Raw genomic sequence first — 17,654 nt, 5'->3', positions numbered from 1 at the left:
CTGGTAGATTAATATGGAGGATAGACTGTTACCCAAGCAGCAGATCCTCCCTCTCCATGTCGCTGAAATAGTCCAATGGAACGGCAAAGCCGATACGATTAGTTCCAGCTGCGTCGCAGGAGTTACCAGAACGTGATTGTACACAGTCACATACTGCTTCCGGGACTCCGGCTCCAGATTTTGCCTCGGGGTTGACTCCTGAAGCCTTTTCCAGTATTAGATATAACCACAAGGCAGTGGAGGTTTGTAATCAGAGTTTCCCTTCTCCTAGAAGATGGTTCTGCCATTTTATCTGCTGCTGGGGCATAAAGCCCTCTTCCACCTCTTCCACAAGACTTTCCCATAGATAGGTATAGCCACAAGGCAGTGGAGGTTTGAGATCAAAGTTTTCCTTCTCCTACATAAATTGCCTTCCAAGGCTGGTGGACACCATCTAACTGGTTTTTCCCACGCACACAGCTAACAAGACTTCCCACTTACACTCAATCAAACAGCCACTCTCCCCTCCCCCTAGAAACAAGCAGATTCATTCATGAGGTGAACTGGAGCACCTTCCTCTCTGCAGTCACATGATTCATTCACTCAAACAGACACCCCCCTTCCCCTTAAAACAAGCCGATTTGCCCATGAGGAGAGCTGGAGGACTTTCCTCCCTGCAGTCACATGATTCACTCACTCAGACAGACGTGTTAAATATATAAATCCTCTAATACTATTATTCCAGTAGAGATACAGTACATTTCATCTTAGTGAAGAAGGCTACACAGTTAAACTGTATATTTAAGGGACATACAGTCTTCTACCCTAATTGTGAAATGGCAACTTCAAGCCCCTATTTCTCTCTTTGCATGAATCTAGTGGAATTAGACTCATGAATTGGACAGCTGTTCAAGTAAGGGTGCCCTCATATAAACTTTTGCCAATTCTTCAAATAATGACTCTGTTGGAAGGAAAAGCCATCTGGTTCAGTTCCAAACCGGGAGAAAGGCACTGGAAATAAAATGGTGGCTGGAGGCTGATTGGAAAGAAAGTTCAATGATGAAGCAGAACCACAGGGTTTGTGGTTCTGGTGCAGCTGACAGAATGGTTGAATGAATAGATGGATCTTTATAGGTTTCTGTGACTTTGAAGTTTGGACTGTTCTGCAGGTGGTGCAATGAAGGGGCTTGTATTGTGAAAGGGGTGTTGGGCAATTCCTATTGTGGCTAATGGCTTTTTTTTTTTTAATTTGATTTATATGCCGCCCTTCTCTGGAGACTCAGGGCGGCTTACAATGCGCTAAGCAATAGCCTTCATTCTTTCGTATATTTATACAAAGTCAGCTTATTGCCCCCACAACTGGGTCCTCAATTTACCTACCTTAGAAAGGATGGAAGGCTGAGTCAACCTTGAGCCTTGGCGAGATTCGAACCTGCAGTAATTGCAGGCAGCTGTTCTTAATAACAGGATGCTTTAGACCACTGTACTACCAAGGCTTTTGTCCTTTGTTGCAGGGTCTCCAACCTTGTTCACTTTAAGACTTGTGGACTTCAATTCCAGAATTCCTCAGCCAGCAAAACTCTGGGAGTTGAAGTCCACAAGTCTTAAAGTGACCAAGGTTGGAGAACCCTGCTTTGTTGGATTTTGGGTGAAGGGCTGCTTTCTAATCCTACCATTCTGCCAAGGAGTTTCAAAATATCCTGTCTTGAATGGATTACCAAATTTACATTTCTAAAAGCTGGCCTACTCAGTTTCTGCTTTGGGGCAGGGAGACTGGTGCTGGTTTTGGCCTCCCTTAAGAGCTTTTTTCCCCATTTCTCCTTTACTATATCTTTACTTTATTATATCCTGCCTTTTTTAATATTTCCCCAAATATTTCATTATTTGGGGGGGGGGAGCTTCCCACAACCCTTATTTCATAATTGTTTAATATAGCCCAGGACTTCAAAGGGCAGTTTATTTAAACTGGACTAGACAACCTGGTGTCAGGTTTTGCTGCTATCTTAAATAAACTTCATTCTCACATGCAAGGTCTCTAATGAATTTTTTTTTTATTTAAGAATAGAGAGAGCGACATCCCTGAACTTTTTGTGCAGCCAAAACTGGCACCTCCTTCCAAACCCCTCCCTTTCCATTCTTCAACCCCAATGTCTCATTGGCCATCGTGCAGATCCATCTCTTTGTCCCAAGCACGTTCTTTTCACAGGAATTCCCCCCTCCCTCTGTCACCCAGGTAACGCTATCTACTAAAGAGCAGGAAACTAGGTAAAAGTTCATGTCAGCATTAAAGCAAAGCTTCTCCCTCTCTCATTCATGTCAGCGCTGGAGGAGAACATAATTTGGAATGCTGACATCCGGCCCCTCTCCCTTCACTTCTCCGACGTAACCTGCCCCATAGGTAAAAAACCACAACAAGATAAGTATCATTATCCCCTCCTTGGCTGCGAACCCCCCCTCCCGGCTTGCCCAGGTGGTCTGCATGGAATTTTGCTATAAGGCGGTCAGCTTGGATGCTTGAGCTCTTCACCCAGGAAGCCTCTGACAACGGGTAGCCCTTCCATTTAATTAAGTACTGGAGGCGCCCCCTGTGCCATCTTGAGTCAAGAATTCGCTGCACTTCATAGTGAGTTTGGCCCCCAACAACCAGGGGCCCAGGGGGTTCATGTGGCGTCGGCCTTAAAGTAGACCCCACTACAGGTTTCAGAAGGCTACTGTGAAAAACGGGGTGAATCTTCCCCAAGAGCCGTGGCAACTGCAGTTGTACTGTAACGGGGTTGATTATTTTTACTATAGGAAACGGTCCTATAAATTTCGGGCCTAATTTCTTGCTCGGGAGTCTAAGCCTGGCATAATAATAAGTTAATAAAAACTTTGAAACCTTCAAAAATTTCTAATGTTGCTCCTTCTTTTTGGAAACATTTGCATATGGTTTTAAATCTCTCAGTTAAGTGTTTTCTGCAGGATACATAGTATCATGTTGTGTTTCCTATGACACTTGTTTTGTTCTCATGTTTTGGTAAATGAGAAGTACAGTTTATTAACTTTCTTCATTGGGATATCTGTTTACTCTATTAAAAACACACAAACCTGCCTTTAAATAATTTGCTCTTTCATTAGTGCCAATTTGAAAGATTCTACTTCAGCTGAAGATAGTTCTGTGCAATTGTTCTCTTAAGTAATTATCTCCTTTCTGGTTTCTTACAAGGATTTGACATTGAAAACCAATTCAGTGCTGGATAGCTTGAATGAAAACTATTAACAACCATCAGCACCGACTGAATAACTTTTTACATTGTAAACAAGCAGTCAATGGAAATGCAGTATTAAATTTGGCTAGTAGAAGAAGCTGGGTAACTTTGAAGACTAAATCCAACTTAAGTATTTCTGTTCCCTTTTTTGGGACAACAGTGCATCTGGCATATGAAATATTCAGCATGAGGAGAATAAGTCTATTAGAAATCAGTGGGTGTGCTTCTAATATATAGGATTGCATTGTATGGATATAAAAATGCCACAACATTATTGACTCTTAACTTTCTGGATTGATATCTTAAATTGAGGTATAGAATTTTTTTCTTTGTTGAAATTGCATAGAGCAAAATAGGCAGAGCTGAGGCAAGCTAAATTTGATTTCAGTTTGCTTACATTATTTAAAGTGATTCTATTTTGTAAACTTAATATATTTTTTTTCTCTTTTTCTTTCCTCAATTTACATACCAATCATTTTCCTGGTTTCTGGAAACAGTCTTTAAAATCCTATTTAACTGCTGTGAAGAGTTAAATAGTTGAAAAAACTCCTGTCACTATAAATCAAATATTTCTTTTAAAGTGAAAAATTAGTGGCCACTAATCTTCAATGTTTTGCTATCCTATTTCCCTCAAAATAAGACATCCCCTCAAAATAAGACATCCCCTGATAATAAGCCCAATCAGGCTTTTGAGCACATGGCAATAAGGCCAAACGCTTATTCAGGGTTCAAAAAAATATAAGACAGGGTCTTATTTTCAGGGAAACACGGTATTAGTCTCAGAACATAAACGAAGTATTTTCCTTTGACAAAAAGAATCATATCAACATCAAAGCTTTAAAACAATTTAAAACTTTCTAAGTCCAACAATAACCATCCTTTTGCTGTATTTTTTTAAAAAATAAATCTTTAAATTTATAATTAAGTTGTATTTTTTTAAAAAAAAAAAGAATGGAAGAAAACTCACCCTGTGATTTAATTAAAAATTGTCAGTCTGAAGGCTTTCAATCTTTACAGAATGCCAAAGGGGAAAACAATAAAGTCTAAAGTGATTAAGAGACAAATTCAATCAAACTTAGACTCCATGTAGGCAACATTAGCAGCTATAAACATGATAGAATCCTGTAACTCTCAGATGAAACAAAAATGCACCTCCTACTTTCTGCTCATAAAAAATCTGTGTGGAGTATATGTGAGTTATCTCGATTTCTCTTTAACTCCAGAGAGAGTAAAGCAGCCCAATAATTTCAATCAAGCACCTTTTTGGCTTCAGTATGTTCATCACTTTTGAAGAAATGTCAGTTCACTATTACGGCTCAACAGAAGTGCACAATCAGCTCACTTTTAACAGATTGGACAGATTCAGATACTTTGTAAAAGTACGCCAATTATAAAGATGAAGATTAAAAAATGACTACTCCCTCTTCCTTTCTATATACCCTCAAGGCTTTAATCCAAAGTGTCTTTCCATAGTTCAGATGACATAATTGTATCATATTGGTATAATGGGCCGATATACCATCAATTATCTTTTCTGTTTGTTGTCAAACAATCCGATTCCCAGGAACATCTAGCCTATTTATTTAATTAATTTCAAGTAACACCAAAAGCACTTTAACTAAAATATTTACCTTTCAGATTTATACTGTCCCTGCTTTTCATTTATAACTTTCCTAATCAAAATCTTGTTTAAGCTCTCCGATGTTATTTTAAAGTCTTGTAAAAGTATTATTTTCCTCTTTGTTTTACATTTTGTAATCTGGAAGGTTGGTTAATTTTGAGAAGTTTTCTTTGTTCCCCTGCTTTCAAAGACTTTCTTTCAATTATAAATTGGTTATATGCTAAGTGATTTGGAGAGCAAAGGTTGGTCCAAATTAATATCCTTTAAGAGGCATAGTGAGTGCAAACGAGCTATTTGTTGATCCCCAGCTGCTCAGAAAACCACAAGATTCCTATCCCACTGTCTCCTCACAAGGAGCAGCTGTCCAGGGTGCAGGTGGATCATCTCCTGGTTTCTTCTTTATCCAGAAATACTTCTGTAAACTAGCAGTAACCTCTGGCATAGTTTACTATTGTTGAGCCATCTCTACTACAGGTAGTCCTCAACTCATGACTGTAATGGGGTCTATTCATTATGTTGCAAGTTGTAATTGTCATTAAGCAAGGTGACAATCATCATTTCACTTAACAACCTCCCATCCCTACTCTCCTAATGTGTTAAACATTCACCTAAGTTCTTAAGCAGAGCATCAGGTGCCTTGGGTGGTGGGGTCCTCAGAGGCCTAGCATCTGCTCCAGGCCTCCCAAGGCTCCACTTCTTGCCCCTCAGAGCACCACAGGCCTTGGATCTGTTTTGTACTCCATGAGGTTTCAGTCCCTAGCATGCATTTACCTTATGTAATAGCTTCCCTGGATGTCAGCTTGATGATGAAGAAAAGCCAACTCAGGGGCCGGGAGGGCAGCAGAAGAATGGAGGGACCAGAGGAGGAAGCAAACAGAGGTAGGTGCAATAGAGACAGCCTTGCCCCTCCTTATGACTCACACCCATCAATTCCTACTTAGCCCGATGAGTGGAATAGCATGATGCTGGAAGCAACAGTTCAATTCCTGCTGTGTGGGTGTGTTCTGTCTTCATAGATTCCTGCCTTTGTTTCTTGACCCTATGCTTGGATTATGGATTTGTGAGTGGAATATGCATTTGTACCTGAGATTCGGATATTGTACTTTTGGACTCATACCTACATTTCTATTTTGGTATTTGGTTTGTGATTTTAGGCCTGACTTGGAGACTTTGCTTTATTGGAACTTTGTGAGGGATTTTTGTAGGCAAGTGTATTGCAAAAAGGGCTTGGAGAATATATTAGGGCTTATGGGGTTTCAGTAAAGCCTTTAAATTCCTCATGTGCATAAATGTAGACTGAAACCAGACACTTTAGAAAATCTCCAGAGCTCCAGAAGTCACATAGAGGAAGGATGGTAGGCTGCTCTGCCCCTTGAGGTCCTTAGGCCACGTGGCTCTATCCCAGAAGTGGGTGCCATTTTCAGAGAAGTTGCAGTGATGCCATGTGGCCTAAGAGTGCAATTACTCCTGCCGGGTGGAATGTTGACAAAATTAGACATATGTTCTTAATTGGAGGTTCTTGAATGGCATCGTTTCAGTTACACTGTTGCATTTTCCTTATCAGATTTCCACAAGTCTACTATAGGTAGTTCTCATTTAGCATCCACAATTGGGGCTGGCAATTTGGTCATCAAATGGATTGGTGTCTAAATGAAACTGCAACTATACTTAAAACTTTTCTTCACTTTTCATTTCTTTTCAAACCTATGAGAGCAATAAATGTGAAAGAGAAGGAAAAGATTGAATTTTTTTTTCAGTTTAGTCTAATGAAAGCTTCATACTAAAAATGAAAAAAATCCCACTACTGAATATTAGTGTTTTCTGAGTGAAAATCAACAGTGCAGCCCTGCAGGGAATTTGACTATTTCATTTAACAATCAAGTTGTCAGTCGCTAAATAAGGATTATCTGTATAGGAAAGATCTAGTCATTTCCAATTGTTTAGAAGCAAACTACCCGAAACAGTATTAGATATCAGCTATGTATCACAGTTTTTAAATAATACATGTAATTCTTAATTCCATATGAATACAATTTACTTTCCTCTGTGACTATAAATGCAACACCATTAAAAACTGAAGTATTTCTTTTTGACCCAAAATGTAGCAGACATTGCTACGATGGATGAATTTACTATGATTTAAGGGGAAACACCCATAATTTAAAATGTTTCGATTAGATATTGATATCATCAGTCAATAGGCATTTACTGATGAAGGCTTAATACACCTTTGCCATGTTTTAATCTCACAGTTTATTACTTTTATAAAATATCCTGGGATTATTATTGGGGAATGATATGAAAATATTATCATAACATTAACTAATTAATCTAAATTCTGAAATGAGGATTATCTCTATGACAGCAAATTCATACTTCAGATTGGATGTTTTGATCCTTTCTGCATATATTTTACTCACTTTAAGGATTTTCATGGATAATTGCTGATATTTTGTTTTGTTGGGAGAGTTCTTAATCTTAAAATTGAGAAATTAATCTTTAAAATCCCCTATTCTATTCATTCCTACAGTATGCTTTTTCTTTCTTTTTTTTCAGCTCCTTTTCCTACTATAGGAAAAAAAAAATTTCTGTGCATCTAATTCCCCTTCTTCACTGTTCTGTAATACAATTTACATGCAACTGCATTAGCTTACAAACTTTGCCTGTCAAAGTCCATCATGAAACATGTCACTTTAAATTCCAAGGAGAGGTTGTCTATTGAAAATTCAATATTTACTAGGCATCTGTCAGTGCTTAATATCTGATGTGAAACAACATATAATGTTTGACATTTGAAAACCTGACTGTTAACACCAAATGGTGTTTAACTATGTTCTGTAGTAGACTTGCACAACTAGCAGCCTGCAAATTCTATTGATGTGATCCCAGAATTTGTCCAAAAACAGTCACTGAATTCTATTTTTTAAAAGATAGAATATGTATAACATAGGTAGAGTGATCATATTAAATTAGATTAATTTTAATTTGTTTTAAAATTAAACTTTAATTACATGTATTGACTCAAATATAATATTCCATTTTGATTACTTTCCCCCCATATAATTTTCAAAGTTGTGTATTTCTATAATAGTTTTCTACAACTTGATACTTCCAGACCTCTGGACCTATAGTCCTTGTTAGTTCTTCTTTGGGATTATGAACTATGGCACAATAAACTTGGTAGAGAAGGAGAGTCAAACTTAACACCTGGGGGCCAGATCCTCTGAGGTGAGTTGGGCTAAGATCTGGTCCGCGAAGCTGCCCTGGAAACAGCACAAGACCAGCCCACAGTGCCTCTGTTAGTGAAAATGAAGCTCAGGAGGGCCACATGTGGCCCTCCTGAGCTCTGTTTTCGCTGGCAGAAGGTTGCAGGAGACTATCACAGCCAAAAACTGAACTCACGAGGGCCACATATAGCACTCCTGAGCTCCATTTTCACTGGCAGAGGATTGCAGGAAGCCGTTGCACCCGAAAACAAAGATCGGGAGCCTGTTTTCACTGGCAGAGTGCTTGAGCCACCCCAGGTGCCCCTGACATGAGTGATGTCGAGCTGGCCATGCCCACTCTGGCTCTCCAAGGTCAAACACAACCCTGATGTGGCCCTCAAATAAATCAAGTTTTATACCCCTGTGGTAGAGCAATAGTCATGGAAATATAGGCAAAACATAGGTTCTGAAAGGCAGATGACCAGTGAGTTAGCAAGGAAGTTATTGATGTTATATGTTTGGAATGGCTTTCAGTCCTCAAAATATGCAAAAGTAACCTTTTGCTGGTTGTTGTCTGCCAACAAATATTTAGCTTCCATTTCTTGGGTAACCTCACTTTCCTTCATTTTCCAAAACTAAACGTTTTCTTAACCACTACCCCTCCTTTTCCACTTCCAAAGACCAGACAGGAAAGGAATAAACTTGCTGATCTGAGCTTTAGAAATACTTACCTATTCAAAATCTTGCTTGAATATCATAGGATGTTTGTTCGTATTGTTTGGTAATATATTTGTTAGTTTTCTGTATCTCACCTTTATTATTTTTATTAAAAAGTTTAAGGAAGCAAACATATCCAACACACTTCCCTCCTCCTATTTTCATCATAACAACAATCCTCTGAGGTGGGTTGGGCTGAGAGAGAGTGACTAGTCCAAAGGTACCCATCTGGCTTTCATAGTTATGGCAGGACTAGAACTCAAAAACTCCAGCTTTCTAATCTGGTACCTAAACTATTAGACCAAACTGGCTTTCCAAGTATTAAAGGAATCAAGCAATAATGTTGCATCTATGGAATACATTTTCTATTAATTATGTAATTTATTGGCAAAGTTGTGACAGTTGGGTCACATTATGATTTTCTGAGGAGTTGAGGGAAATGAAACACTTAGAGAGTAGTTGGAGAGCCAGTCGTTCTGAATCTGACCGAACACTAGTGAGGTCGTGTATTAAGACCTACTTAGTGGCGATAGCAGCGGCAAAATATAACTATTTTTCCGCTATTATTGCATCAGCAGATAATCGCCCAGCCGCCTTGTTTAGGGTGACCCACTCCCTCCTCCATCTGGGAGCATGGGAAGACCCCTTGCAAGGTCGAGCTGAAGATTTTAGGTGTTGTTTTTGGGAAAGGCATTTTAAAATGCTGGGACTATTTATTTAATAACTGACTTTGCTTCCATAAATCGAATTAAAGTTGGATTAAACACGTGTGAGATCTGAGATAAGAGAAATAAACAGCATTTATCTGGAGGACTATGTTTTATATTTATCTACTTTATGACTACTGGAGGTTCAACTGCAAGAACAAGGAAGATACCTAAGTAAACTTACTTTTGAATGTTAAGATATATGACTAAATCTATAGAGTGGATGTAAGGAGATATTCGGAAAGCTTCCTGGACTATCTAAATGGAACTGATTGAATAATCCTGGGATATAAAGAACTATGATTATTGTACTCTCTGAGGAGCAATGTTAGACCTGAATATATGGTTTTGGGAGTATTAAGCAAGAGTGAGACTTAGTAAAATAAGACGAGATGCTCCACCATGAGGAAATGAGTGGAATTTTAAAGAAAATGGTGTTGATAAATAACTTTATTGTCATTGTACGTGTATGCACAGTATACCCATACAACGAAATTCACTTAACACCCAAAGATCAGGTCCAACATACATAACAATCCCCAAACACACTCCCACCCACCACAATTCTCCACCCCTAAACCACCCAAACATCCACACAACAGACCAAGTAATACTGTCCAACAGCTCACTGATGGTGGCCATTTAATTCATTGTTGAGTGCAATTATAGCTCTGGGATAAAAACTATTCAGAAAATGTGTGGTCCAGATTTTAATTGTTCTGTATCTTCTGCCAGAAGGCAACAGTCCAAAAAGATAGTAAGCAGGATGGGAAGAGTCTCTGAGAATGTTATGTAACTTTCTCAAACAGCGAGATTTGAAGATGTCGTCCAGGGCTGGTAGCTGGAGTCCGATGATATTCTGGGCAGTTTTAATGTTGATGTTCCAAAGTATTAATGACACTGTGACAAAAAATACAGGGAGATAAAGAATCTAATGCATAACATAGATGAGAAAATGAAAATATTCTACAAGGGACAATGAATAAAGATCAAAATGTCCAGGAAAGAGAGGAGACAACAGAAAAAATGGAGGAAAAGTAGAACAGACAAGCAAATAAAGCAAGAAGACAAAAAGAAGAAGACAATAAAGACAATAATGGCTGATGAAACAAATTAAGAAAAAAGTATTTTAAGATATTTAAAAATGGAATTGGAAAAGCAGGAAGATACTTTCGAAAGGAAGATAGGGGCTCGGGCAGATATTCTGGAGACCTGGCAGCATAAGATAGTAGAGATGGGAGAAATATTCAGACTAAATAGTAAAGAGGTAGATGCAGATAGAGACAATGATCTAAGAGAGGTATATGGGAGGCAAGTCAAAAAACAAATAAGAATTGCAGTATTAAAATGGGCAAGAGATGATGGGTAAAAAGGAAATACCTTTTAATATAATGGTGGCTTGACCAAAAGCTAGAATAGAGGTAGAAATAAGAATACACATTTTTATATAATAGAATAAAAGCAATAGCTAAACAGAAAGATCAGAGGCAGAAAGATGGTATTATTATGTATGTTTAAATAATATGGTGACTGGCATTAGAATGGCACACTGAAACTCTGAACAACCAAACAATGAAGGATTATATTCAATACAAATATGTGTATCAACACTAGGACTAGTAATAGTGGCTTGACTAGAAACTTGAATAGAGGTAGAAATAAGAAATAGGGGGAATATTAGAATACACATTTTTATATAATAGAATAAAAGCAATAACCAGACAGCAAAACTAGAGGTTGAAAGATGGTATTACTATGTATGCTCAAATAATATTGTGATTGGCATTAGAATGGCACACTGAAACTCTGAACAACTAAATAAGGAAGGATTATATTTTAATACAAACGTGTATTAACACTAAGATTACAAAAGTTTGAATAATGTAATAAATATTATTAATGTTATTATTGTTATTTGTATCAAAATGAACGATAGCCAGATGCCACACTGTTTGTGTATTGATGTTGATGAATATTTTTTAAAAAATTAGATTTTGGACACCTAGTCCTTCTATTTCCTGCCAGAACTGTCAGAAATCATGCACATTTCAATAGCACAAACTTATAGAATTGCAAGGAGCACCCAAGGGGGGTGGGAGTGGGGAGGCAGTGGGTTAAAGCATCCGTACAGCCCAGCCAAGATTTAATATAATAGGGATGAGAAGATTAGGAGAAATGTTAAACAGGTAGCAGTAAACATCCAATTGGGAGATTACCTAAAGGCAGAGAATTTTAGTAAGGCATTATTCATAAGCTATTATGTTTTCCCTTCTGCTCTGATAAAGTACCCATTACGTTCTCAGCAAATAGACCTGTGAAATTATGCAGCAGAATAAAGCCATAGAATGCTGAAGTGCCTCAAGCACTTTAAACAGCAGGTAGCTAATCAGGTTTAGAAAGACCAGGTATTAATAACTCCTTGTGACTAGAAAGCCAATATACTTGGGGAAAAATTGGGCTAGAACCTTTCCCTTCAATGTGCTGGTTGCAGCAGAAGGCTACTGATACAGACCAGACTTCTCCCTAATTTCTTTTCAGGGCATTATGGAAATTTACTTAAGCAGTCCCAAACCCAAAGAAGGTGCAGGGTTTCTTGCCTAATCAGGAGGTTGGACTAGAAGACCTCCAAGGTCTCTTCCAACGTTGATTCAACCCCCTGATTAGGCAAGAAACCCTGCACCACTTCAGACAAATGGTTTTCTAATAGAATAATAATTCTATTAGAATTATTAATAGAATAATAAAATAATAATTCTATTCTCTATAATTGTATTGACTCAAAAGTATATTGACAAAATGGCCACTTTAGCAGGCAATATCCAGTTAACAGGGAATTTGCCTATGACTGAGTTCATCAGCTCATTTCTCAGCTATCTCTCACTCTCTCATGCAGAGATGTCATCTGGGAGACAATTAGTTTATGGCTGAGGATATCCAATCCACATACACAGTAGAACACTTAAGAGAAACCAGCAGAAAAGGATGAACTTTACTGAGTGACAGACCATAATTAACGAGATCTAGAAACAAACATGATTCTACCTTGAGAGGGTGAGTGTTCTCTACATTTAGAAACTATCCTCATATTGCTATAAACATGGCAATAAAATAAAAATTAGTTTGAATTTTATTAATCTAATTCTGGTGGGTTTTTTAAAAAAACAACAACAATAGAATAGAAGGTGGCTTTGATCTTCCATTCACCAAAAAACTCATGACAGTCTTCTCTGTTTCTAAGGGTTCTTCTGCAGTTGGTAAAATAGTGAAATGTTACAGAAGTATAATCCCTTTAAACCCCTCAGGATTTGACATCTCATTTTCTCGCCTGTGAAGATACAGTCTAAGCAAAGACTGGAAAATTGAGGAAGAGCTGACAGACTATTTCTTACCAGTCCCTAAAAATTACAGGTTTTGCTAAAGTTCTCTTAGAAGGTACTTATTAACTTCACTAAATTTGCTATACAAAAGTGAAAATCCTTCTCCAACTTAAACTTAGAAAAACAAACACTTGTGCAGGAAATGTCCACTTTTCACTTATTTGCATGTTTTAAATATTCTATCAAGAAAAAAATATTTTTTTAAAAAAACAAACTTGACAGAAGTAGTGTGCCCCATCTGTAAGGTATTGCTTAGTGCTTATAATAAGGTTCTTTAAGTGATACACTATGGGACTTTTAGGTCTTAACATAATATACTCTTTAGAACAGTGTTTCTCAACCTCGGCCGCTTGAAGATGTGTGGATTTCAACTCACAGAATTCGGCAGCCAGCAATGCTGGCTGGGAAATTCTGGGAGTTGAAGTCCTCACATCTTCAAGCGGCTGAGGTTGAGAAACACTGCTTTAGAAGGTGAGAGCACTGGTGATATATTATTTCCGATGAAATTCACCCTTTCTGTTGTAATAATGCCTTCCCTATATTGAATTATGACATATACTGTAAATTCAATTAAAGTTGCAATCTCCTGGATAGGAGAAAGGAAAAGGTATCTCAGTGCAATATTGAATAATATCTGTATAGAAACTTCCAAAGGATTTTGCCCTGGAATCTGGATTAATATAAAAAAGTGAGGTGAGAACCTTTTTTTTTTCCCTTAAGGAAAGCACAAATAAGAGTTCAGGTTTACTTTTACTGTAAAAGTAAGTAAACATTTTAAGTGAAAATGTTTGTGAACCCCTTTCTGACTAGAGTGTCTTTTGGGCCTTCTTGTTATGTAAACTATTTGTCTCCTCAATCTAATTGGGGCAAGGGGGGAAGTTAAGGGTATTCTGAGTACCCATCCGGAAAAAAAGAGAGTGTGATAGCCAGAGACTGTCTTTCTTTGTTTTAGTTCTCTCTCTCTGGAACAGCTGATCTCAAGGGTTAGGTGTGACCTATCCTGATGATTTTGATAGCTGATGAAAACAGTCCTCTTTAAGGTAGCATAACTGGATTGCAGTTATGGATTTCTTGTAGCTTTCAGTAATTTTCTTTTGTTTTTAATTTGTTGGCTTTATGAACGGATTGTCAACTTATGACAGTGGTGGGTTGCTACTGGTTCGGTCCAGATCTTGCGAACCAGTAGTAACGGCGGTGGGAGGCTCCACCCACCCGCTCAGACATCATTATGGATGCTCTGCGCATGTGCAGAAGCGCCACACACAAAGGGAGCGAGCGCACATGCACACTCCCGTTGTGAACCGGTAGCAAAGATAAGTGGAACCCACCCCTGACTTATGACATAAGTTGTTAAAATTGGAACAGAAGGCAGCATATAAATTTTGGTAATTCAATTAAATAAATACAATAGCTGATGACTGGAAAGAACTTAAAATGTGGTTCCAACATTTTCTTTTACCATGCTGGCTTAGTTATAACCTTTACAGCTCACTTTATATGCAACTTCAATGCTTTCATTTTCTACTTCATTAGTAAGATGCTGAATCAATTATTTAGATTACTAAGGTTCTGAGTACCTGTAAATGATAAAGAAGTTATTGTAATAAGCCTCTATAGTCTTCTACAAAATCCTTCCACTATTCTTTGCTCCAAACTATTGCAGACATCCAATAGAAACCACAATGTTGTATGATTCACAAGGTTATTGCACAAATGATGGACATTATATAATTTGCATCATCCAGGCAAAGATTGATAATGGATGCATGGATGCATGGATGGATGGATGCATGCATACATGCATACATGGAAGGATGGATGCATGGAAAACCCTCCACCCATATCCCTCATAACTTTCTGAATCCATCTACCTAGCCAGCTGAAGCTTTATAAAAAAAAAAGGCAGGTTTTTAAATAACTTTTAATGTGGGAGCCATTTGAATCTCTGGAGATATTGTTTCAAAAGGAAGATACTGCAATAGAGAGGCCCATTAAATGACATAGTTTAATTGAAGAGACTCAGACCATGTGAACCTGCCAAAATGCACAGAATGGATGGACAGTATGGGAAAAAGGTAGTCCTCCAGATAGGTAAGCCCTATGCCAAGTAGAACTTCATAAATAATAATCAGCACCTTGAAATGTACCCAGGAGTCAACTAGCAATAAATGTGGCACATACAATAATGATATTACTTGGGCATAGTAAGGCTTGCCCATCACTGCTCATGGCATTGCATTTTGGATCAGCTTTAGCTTCTAACTGGACAGCCCCATAACTGTCCATCTGCAGTGACATCAATGTTTCTACAGAGCTCTTCCAAAGTGTACAATCCATGATGGGGACTTGGCAGAAAGGAGTGAGGCCCTGGGGCATGGGAAACAGAAAGGTAGGCTAACAATTTGTGTTATTATGTATGTGTGAAATGGGAGTTGTTTTTTTTAACTACAGGGGCTGTGATAATTTATGGGTGGGATGTAACTCGAATCTCATTTTCAGCAGTATCTTATTAGCCAGCTAAATTGTACAAATTGGCTCACAAAATCCTTTATTCTCAACATTCTGAGAATTTGCCCTAAATTTGCCTGGAAGAATGGGGAGGTGGAAAATCATGCCATGTAAAAATCATGCTAGGTGATTATGCCCCCTAAAGCTATGATCCAATGCCCTCACCACCAAGCTATGATCCATTTCTGGTCTGTAGAAACCAGACTCACCACTGGAAAATCACAGTGGTATCACTAATATCTTTGCAGTCATCTCATGTGTATCTAATTCTTTACAGTCATCTCATGCGTACCTGGATTCTTCTACTCCAAATACATGTGCACTTTTGTCACTACTGATACTTCTATTTTTTAAACAATTTCATGAATAGCAAAATGTATGCTGATAGATGTATTTGTGTGTTTTAAAAAAGAAGCAACAGTGACTAAATTTTGCAGAAGGTTATATCTTGAATACAGAAAAATTGAAAGAGTTAATGTAGATATTTTGATTTTTTATTTTTTAACATCTGAGTTTTTAAAGACCTTGTTTCCCCATTAAATAATATTTCTGGGTATTTTTTAAAAAGATACATAAGTTGCTTTGGGTATGTAAGAAAATTAGATAGAACTTTGAAATATTAGATCAGTGTCTTTCAAAATATTATGCCTTAGATAACAACAATATCCCTATATTCTAAGAAATAAAATAAATAATTCTTCCATTATATTTCACCTTGTTACCAACCAATAATGAAAAAATGAAGTCCAAATAATGTCCTATTCTAATAGCCTTTGTCAGCGGATGTTACAATTTCTGTATATTATTGGTCCATGAGGTAACATTAGATTAGAAATAAAAAGGAAGAGATAATTTGGGTGTAAATGTCAGCAAAAAGAACAGAAACAAACATGCTTTATCTAAAAACCTGAATATGATTATCTCTTCCACTGGTAATGTTTTATTTACAAAAGTTTATTACAGATAATTTATATGGCTAAAGAAATCATATTTCTAAAAATTGGTTTTTTTTTCTATAATCAGTTTGTTCCACACTATATAATGGATCACAAGGCAATTCATGCTGTAAAATTTAGTCATTAATGATTAATATAATGTTTTATTTGTAAATACTATATGCTCATATTAATGCTGATTGAAACTTTCTAAGGTGCTAACAGAAAAAGATAATCACTTTAGATGGGGTTTAGTTTAGTCTTCAAAAAACATTTAAAAGTTCACTGATCGACTTTTCATGCTCGAAAAATCCATGGCTTATTTTTAATCATCATGTTAAAGAAGCTACAACGTGTGGGTTCTAACAAATGTGATGCCATAACCAAACAAATTATTACGTTTTGCTGCTTTTAGTTTTTAGTTTGGGGATTGTTGGGCTGATTTTAAAAAAAGATCTGTTACCAGATACAGAAGAAAACCCATATGACCCCATTTCTGCAAGCAATGGGGTTAAACACTGTTGCAAAACCATTTTTGGCAGAGTTCTTTAATATTCCCTATGGATGAAATGAAACATATGCATCTCTAATGGAAGCTACAGAAAGATATATTCTTTACCACATTCAGTTTTTACATGTTGTAATTGTATTATAAGGTTATCCAGATAATCATTCCTTTATCAGAGCAAAGTGAAGACTTTCTATCAAGCATTCATTATCAGAGGCTAATGGTTTAAACTCATAGACTTGATCCCCATGTATGCAAAATCAGTGCATACATGGGGCAATACAATTAAAATAAATACAATTATTTTAACATATTGCAATTTCCTAAGCCTGATAATGGGAAAGATTCATTCATAAGTATAAAAACAAATCTAATTCTTCATAAAACTATTTAAAGCTTTCAATGTATGTCCTCTGAAAGGAATCCATTGGAATCTCAAAAATGATGTAATAGTCTTTGTTTTGTTTTGTTTTTAAAAAAATACACTCAAATATTTAGGAGCAAAAAATTATTTTACTCATATAAAAATGATAATTAAATATTGTTGAACTACAAGAGAATGGTCAATAAAGTAGACCAGGAGCAGAAAAATCATAGCATAGTATAACCGTAGATGTCACTGCTTGAAGAACAAAAGGAGACACAGTTTGCTATTCTGGGTGGAAAGTTGCCTGCCTAACATCTTTTCCAGAAATATAGTCTTTCTGTCAACAAAACTTTTAACCCTGGCATTACATCTCTTTCTGGATTAGGCAACTTTATAATAGAAGTACTTGAACTTATTGCTTCTCGTCAGTCTCACATGTCTTGTCAAAAAGAAGGCAGACTTGATTTTCCCTGCTTATATA

Source organism: Pantherophis guttatus, chromosome 4, assembly GCF_059756535.1.
Source record: "Pantherophis guttatus breed Tessera chromosome 4, ASM5975653v1, whole genome shotgun sequence".
Lineage (NCBI taxonomy): Eukaryota > Metazoa > Chordata > Lepidosauria > Squamata > Colubridae > Pantherophis > Pantherophis guttatus.
The sequence above is the reverse complement of the archived record's forward strand: the minus strand, read 5'-3'. Positions refer to the sequence as shown.